The sequence below is a fragment of the Archocentrus centrarchus genome, chromosome 24 (genome assembly GCF_007364275.1).
Source record: "Archocentrus centrarchus isolate MPI-CPG fArcCen1 chromosome 24, fArcCen1, whole genome shotgun sequence".
NCBI lineage: Eukaryota > Metazoa > Chordata > Actinopteri > Cichliformes > Cichlidae > Archocentrus > Archocentrus centrarchus.
In genome coordinates, this window is record NC_044369.1 from 35,319,515 (window position 1) to 35,326,988 (window position 7,474).

Below are 7,474 nucleotides of genomic sequence, written 5' to 3' on the forward strand. Positions count from 1 at the left end.
AAGCTTTTGAATGTACTCCAAAGAGTTCAGGAACAGCAGCTGATTTAATTTGTGTATGCTCTTTCAGGCATTTTTGGTGATTTTGTAGCGGCCAGTTAACAGGTTAAATGTTCCCATTTAAATTTTTTAGAAAATGTAATATTAGTGCTAATTATTATATGTGCTATTTCTCGAGTAATATTAGTAATAGTTGTAGTAATATTTGCAGTAGTACTACTTGTATTAGTGGAATAAGCAATACTTACATATGCACCGTTCATAAATATTTCTTTTTCACTGTATATTTAAACTGAATAATACTTACTGAATAATAAACTAAACAAAAATTTCTCAAATTAGAATTGAATGCAACCACCATTTTGTTTGTTGGTAAAATGAACTCCCTGTCATTGGTTCTGCACACATTCCTGGCTGTAGCCCCAGCCATGTTGTCACATGACCAAAAAGAGCCAATCACAAAATTCCCCAGTATTAGCCAATCAGAAAATTGGATACCTCCGCTAGTATTTTTGCCTGTAGTACCAGCGTTTATACTCTAGGGGGAGCTCCAGAGCACTAGCACTCACACACTTTTCTGAGTTTACTATTCTAATGAGGACTTTTTCTGAAATTTACACAGCATATTCTTTGGGACTAAAGGAGGCTTTCCTAAGCATTAGTTTTGCGTGGACCAGGCAAATGGTCCACACAATGACGTGCAGCAGCACAATGTTGGTTGTTTGTCAGGGGTCAGTCCACACAACGATATAAAGACAAGTGCACACTCACACACACACACACACACACACACACACACACACACTCACACACACACACACACCCGGACACAGCTGTTGATGTCGGAGTTGCTCTGATAGTATCCTAAACTATCCAAAAACAGTAGCAGAGATTAACATGCATCACAGACGGAACACACTTAGTAACAGGTAAAAGTACTGCAATTAAAGTACTTCACTGAGAGATCCTGAACTCTGTTTCAAAAAAGTTCGGTCCACATTTCTTATGGAATGATTCTTTGTTGCAGGTGAATTAACATCGATTCTGAGAGTGAGGAGGAGGAGGAAAGACAATCCAGGAAAAACCGTCCTAAACCACCTGCGGTGTCCACCATCAGAAATCACCAAGCAGCGTCATTCACAACTTAAACACAGCTACCTTCACCACCCGCTTGAGTCTGGAGCAATCAGAAAGAAACTGGTATGTTTAATTCACTGAAAACATGTCTGTCTTGTACAATAAGGTTACATGCCAAAAATGTAAATGTGGATACTTCATGACAGTCAAAATCAGCCTTTACCTTCTGTGTAAACAGTGACTTTAAATTCTTTGTATTGTTTCACATTTTAGGTGCATCACCTGGCAGTCATTGGAGGAAAGGAGCTGAGAGCTCATCACAACCCACCGTGCAGAACAGTACAGCTTCCGTGGACAGAAGAGCTGAACAGCACTTGGTGGCCGTGATATTTAGTAAGTACTAAAAGGTCAGAATTTAGACTGAAGCTTTAGCCATGGTGCACTATAGTCCATGAACTCATATTGTCTCGCCTCCTGACACCAACCTCAGTACATGATCACATTTTTCTTGATAATTCATACTTCCAAAGTCTTTTTTCATCTGTATATTTTTCAGGGGCTGTACGAAAGATTCAAGGGTCAGATACTCTGATACTGAGATCCAGGCTGTGGTGGGAGATCGGCTGAAACATGCCAAATGTCGTAAAGACAAGTCGGCCCATGCAGAACATGAAAAGGAAAAGACTATGCAGCATTGCTTGTTAGAACATTTTATCTATACACAACAGTCTTCTACTCAGTTTACTGTTGATCCAAAAATATTGTTTATTCATCCAGGAAAAAGTACATGTGTATATAGTAAAAACAAGATTAAAGTATGATTGTTTATCATATTAATACTTTGCCTTGGTTGTTACTAATGCTTTGATCTCATATAGGCCTGCACCTCAGGCTAGTTTCAGGTAAACACTTAGAGTCTAAGCCAGTGTTTTTCAACCTTTTTTGAGCCAAGGTACATTTTTTTCATTGAAAAAATCACGAGGCACACCACCAGCCAAAAATGTTAAAAAATGATACTCGGTAGCCTATATTAACAATATAGTCATTCTTATCAAAGTGTCCTGAATAGGAATCAAATAAACACAAAAAAGAACTTTATCATACAATATATATCTTCTTTTAAATAAAAAGTGCACGTAACATGTCCACTTCAAACACACAGCTTGAACACAACAAATGCCACAACAATGTGGTCTGATAGTAGAAAACTTCAGTGTTTTCTAATTCTGTCCAAAAGCATCCTGTTAGCAGGAATAACACAACAATACATGAGAAAGAGGCAAGCTCACAGCTAATGCCAGTTTAATATCATCATCATGCATAAGTCCCCGTACAGTGTTATAATGGATGAAGGTTATCATTGTTAACTATAACCATATACCACCGAACATGTCATAATCGGCTCAGTGTACTTCAAAAGTGCCGCCGTTTGCAGACTTATGGCAACAATTACCGTAATAAAACCACAGTAATACTCTATGTTGGTTGTGAAGTGCAGTTTTTCTGCTTTCAGAAACTGTTTGAATTTTTCCGATAGGACAAACGTTGTTACAGTAACTCAAAGTTCCTTTGATCAGCCGCCTCAGGCTCTGTGCTAACCAGCTGTTCGGCTGGTAGCAGCGATGGCCCGGCAGTATAGAGTTATAATAAGTATGCTGTGTGTGTGTTTCAGACGGCTCTCATGTTGCAGAACTACCGCTGAGAACCTGGGTTATTATAGTTAAGGAAAACGAACGAAATAACAAAAACTGAAATTGAAAAAACATTGTCGTTAACTGAAATAAATAAAAACTATAATTAAAAGGAAAAAACGATAACTAATTAAAACTGAATTGTGAGTTTACAAAACTAACTAAAACTAACTGAAATTATCCATAAACTGACTTTCATTTACTTGTTTTTTTGGGGGGGTTTTTTAAGCCTTGTGGATTGATATGAAATCATTTTTTCCGCTCTCCGAGTCTAAGCTGGGAGCGCCACAGGACAACTGTGTGAGTGCGTGCGCTCCGTAAAGTAATGGCTGCGGAGAAAGCGGCAGAGTCCCGTATGGAGGCTCTTTGAGTACAAGAGCACAGACAGAATCGAAAGTCTTGTTGCGGATGATGAAAAATGTGCGGAACATTTCTCAGTCAGGAAAAACCAGCAACATCAAAGTCCAGCTGAGAAGCGCACAACAGAAACCGCTCTGATCCTACCAGGTAACCTGGCCTGGAGAAACGGGACTACTTGTCGGGTCCATGCAGCCCAGAACGTTGTGACTAAACTATTGCGTCCTTGTGCGTTTCCGGCTACTTTATCAGTGAGAGAATAACAATCAGGAATAATAATCAAAGCATCAATATAAGGACTCACAACTGTCAGCAAATTCCTGGTAGGAGACTGCTGAAACTATCAGGATGGACGTGAAGGAATGAAGAAAGTGAAAAAAACAACAACAGGGACAAATATGTTTGCAGCCAAAAAACTGAGCACAAAGAGCGAGGACCAAAAAAGAAGTCCCAGCCTGCGCTGCATATAAAACACCTGCACACGACCACAAGGTAATAACACACACAATCCAGCTACACAAGCATAAATGTGGACATGAGGTCGGACACTTCTGTAGGTTGTGTACAGAGGCTGCAAAGACCCTGCAGGTTTAATTAACGCATCTAACCAAGCTAGCTCCAAAACAGAAGCAGCTTCAGGTGGTGAGAACATCAGGATGCAGCTGGATTTGACCTTTGACTCCTTCAAAGAGTTTGTTTTTGTCAAACACCACATGTAGCTGTTGTTAATCTGCTGCACTGATGCTGAAGGTTATTGTGGAGTTTATTGTAGAAGTTATTGAGTTTGGAGTTCATGTTTTTCTTTGTTTCTCCCTGTTGATGTTCATGTGTGTCCTTAATATTACACACATTTAGCATGCAGTGCTGCTGTCTGTGAACAGTTGGTTGTTGAATATATTTCTTTAAACGGTTTCTTTTGTCAAGTTTTGATTACACAATAGTCACTTTTGCACCTGGAATTTTGCACCTGATTAAGTATGAAAATACTAAAACTAATACTGAAACTAACTGAAACTAAAACTAAGCATGAAACCAAAAATAAAAACTAATAAAAATGAGAAAAACCGCTCTGAAAACTAATTAAAACTAACTGAATTAGAGAAACAAAAGTAAAAACTAACTAAAACTAAACTATAATGTAAAATCCAAAACTATTATAACCCTGCTGAGAACTGTCGGTCTGTGTATTCAACCGGTGCTTTGCGCTTCCAGTTTCTTGCTGTGGGGTTTTAAAAATGATTGTGGTGAAGGAGTCGCTCGCATGCCTCCGCTAGTGACGATACTCGCAGGCCAATCAGTGGCATGCTGTCCTCCGCGTCACATTGTATCGCCTCGGATCGCTTAGAACCTCGGGTGAGTGAGTACTGAAAAAGGACCGGCAGTGTTCCTGATTCTAATAGAGATGCCGTCAAATCGCGGCGAGTCATTCCGTATGGACACGTGGCTCAATTCTCTTGTCTCTGTGTACAGTGCAATTCGCTACCTGCTGCTATCTAGTCTAGTGATATGGAAGAGTATTACATGATTATGCTCCAGTCACTATTACAGCACAGACACTCGTGGCATATTACGTGAAACTGGATAATTTCCCACGGCACACTAGTGAAAAACACTGCTCTAGGGTACTGTAACCTGGAAAAACATCAAGCATTTTGCAGTCTTGATTTATGTGCAGTTAAAATATTTTTACATTGATTTTTCTTTTTAAATGGAAGCATGTGTGACACACTAATGTGTAATCACATCAAATATTTGTATTGGTTTAAATGAGAGAAAAAGTCACTTTGGGAATGACTTTAAGTTGTAGTTACACCCCCCAGCCCAGAAGGGGGCGCATTGTTCTGTGAGACAGAATAGCGAGGTCATAGGCCTCCATCTTCAACATGGCAGAAGCGAGGCACTGAGAGACTTCACCAGTCGTCTGTCTCATCATTTCCCTGTTTTACAGGAACATTTAATCTGTTTCACAGGCTCAGAACCTGGATCTGTTACAGATTCTTGGTTCCATACTACCCATGGAGCTGTTCCTCACACATCTATAAAACCCGCTGCAGAGCTGACTATCCAAGGAGAGCTGATGTGAAGTGAAGAAGCTGCTAACCACCGCAAGAGGATATCCAGCACTGAATCACCCATCATAGAGCAATGAGGAGGACAACATGGCTGACAGCGAAAGGAAGAGCCTGGTGTGGGACATCAGGAAGGGCCCGCTCGCACTGACGTCAGATCAACTCTTCCAAATTGCTTTTAAAGTGCATCCAGTAACAGGCAGGGATCCCTCAAAGCTGTCATGTGAGGATGCAGAAGGAAGCTTCAAGCACATCAACTCATTCATGTACAGCGAGGTAATGTTAGAAGCTGAAGACAGGGGGATGGGGGAGTTGTTAGTACTTAAGGACTTAGTAGATGACCTTCTACATCCCACCAGCAGTCCGACCGGTGCTGTGGAAAGAAATCTGGAGACATCAATAGCAAGCCACACACCACCCCCATCCTATGGCACAATTGTTAATGGACAATAGCAACACTAGCCCTAACATCTCACAAGAAGAAGTCCTCAAAATGATTTCAGAGTATGAGAGGGTTAGTAAGGCATTGCAGGACTTGGTGAAATCCCCTACAACACAAAGATGTACAAATAGCAGTACATCACTAATGCAATACATGAAAAGTTATGTAATATGCCATGAAACAAAAACAAAATTGCTAGACATGCAACTTTAGGCTTTACACATGAAGAACAGTAGGAGAACTTGGCTCCACCCCCAGAACAGACTCAAGTTGTGTCATGGACTCGATTAAGCGGCAAACGGGTCGAATAACCCTGCCAAAACTCGAGGTGAGTCGGTCTACTGCATCAAGTCCCCGAGGAGGACCATGGTAGACATGCAACGGTTGCTGCAGGGGGGCAGGGGCAACAGGTGACTGATCCACAGTAGCAGCAGGACCAACTGGAGCTGGGGCGACCACAGCGGAAGAAGGAGATGGACTTTTCAAACCAAGTGGTTCATCTAAAGATGACTGTTCGCTGACCCAAGCAGCAGTTCGGCCACCATCCCAGTCGTTAACCCCAGAGAGAGAACCAGCAAAGGAAGGTTCAGCTGTTGCTGCAGCAGTGTTCAATCCAGACATCTCAGTCACATTCCAGTCAGATGGACAGGCACTGCTCACACTACAGGCAGGCAAGGGCACACCTGCTTCATCACCGTCTGGAACTCCACTGAGGGGTAAGAAATTGACCTGTAGTAGCAGATTGCGATGGACTACCCGTTCGTGCCCATCCTGATCCCTGATCCGATAGATGTGCAAAGCAGGCTTCGAAGCCACCACAGTGTAGACAACCGGCTCCCACTTGTCAGAAAGCTTCCGTTTCCCTCGGGCAGCTTTGTTCGCCAGCAGCACCTTATCACCAAGTGACAGAGGCAGACCTTTGACCCTTTTGTTGTACTGGTCACGTTGATGTTTTTGCTCAGCTGTGCAGTTCTTTTGAGCCAGAGTCATTGCCCAGTGCAGGTCTCCCAAAAGAGACTTAACATAAACATTATAGTCACACACAGTCTCATCACGGAGTACATTCTTGAACATTAGGTCAACTGGCAGTCTAGGAACTCTCCCAAACATCAGATAGAAAGGTGCAAATCCAGTGGTCTCGTGAATGGTGCAGTTATAAACAAAAGTCATTGTGTGGATCATCTGTGGCCATTTCTGTTTAGAGCGAGGGGGCAGTGCTCTCAACATGTTGCCCAGGGTTCGGTTAAACCTTTCTGTATTGCCGTTCCCCATAGGGTGGTATGGCGTGGTATGCGACTTATCAACCCCTGACAACTTCAAGAGCTCGGCAATAAGCTCGCTTTCAAAGCTCGCTCCCTGGTCAGAGTGCAAGCGCTGGGGAAAGCCATAAATGCAAAAAACATTGTCCCACAGCTTCCTGGCAACCCCTTTTGCGGTCTGGTCTCGACAGGGAAAGGCATGAGCCAACTTGGTAAAATGGTCCGTGACAACCAGAACATCCACCGACCTGTTGTTGCTGTCCTCCGCAGACCAAAAGTCCACACACACAAGTTCCAAGGGAGCAGAGGTCTTGATGTTTTCTAGTGGGGCTCTGGCAGAAGGTTCAGGAGTTTTACTGAGAACGCATCTTTGACAGTTCTTCACATGATCTCGCACATCTTTCTCCATACCAGACCAGAAGAAGCGCTGACGAGCCAGAGAGAGTGTGCGAGGCTGACCCTGGTGACCAGCATGATCATGAACACCCGATAACACATCAGCCTTCAAAGACTCAGGCACAACAAACTGAAACCTCTTGTGTTTGGTTAAAGGGTCTTTTGTGACCCGGTAGAGAATCCCAC

The 7,474-nt window shown here is 42.6% G+C and overlaps 1 long non-coding RNA gene across 1 annotated transcript; it reads left to right on the forward strand.

The window, feature by feature from the left end:
* The first annotated feature begins 1,035 nt into the window (after nucleotides 1-1,035).
* Nucleotides 1,036-1,815, forward strand: LOC115773885 (uncharacterized). The gene is made up of 3 exons (XR_004019128.1): nucleotides 1,036-1,197; nucleotides 1,348-1,467; nucleotides 1,631-1,815. It is a non-coding gene; the product is annotated as an uncharacterized LOC115773885 (long non-coding RNA).
* The last annotated feature ends 5,659 nt before the right edge of the window (nucleotides 1,816-7,474 follow it).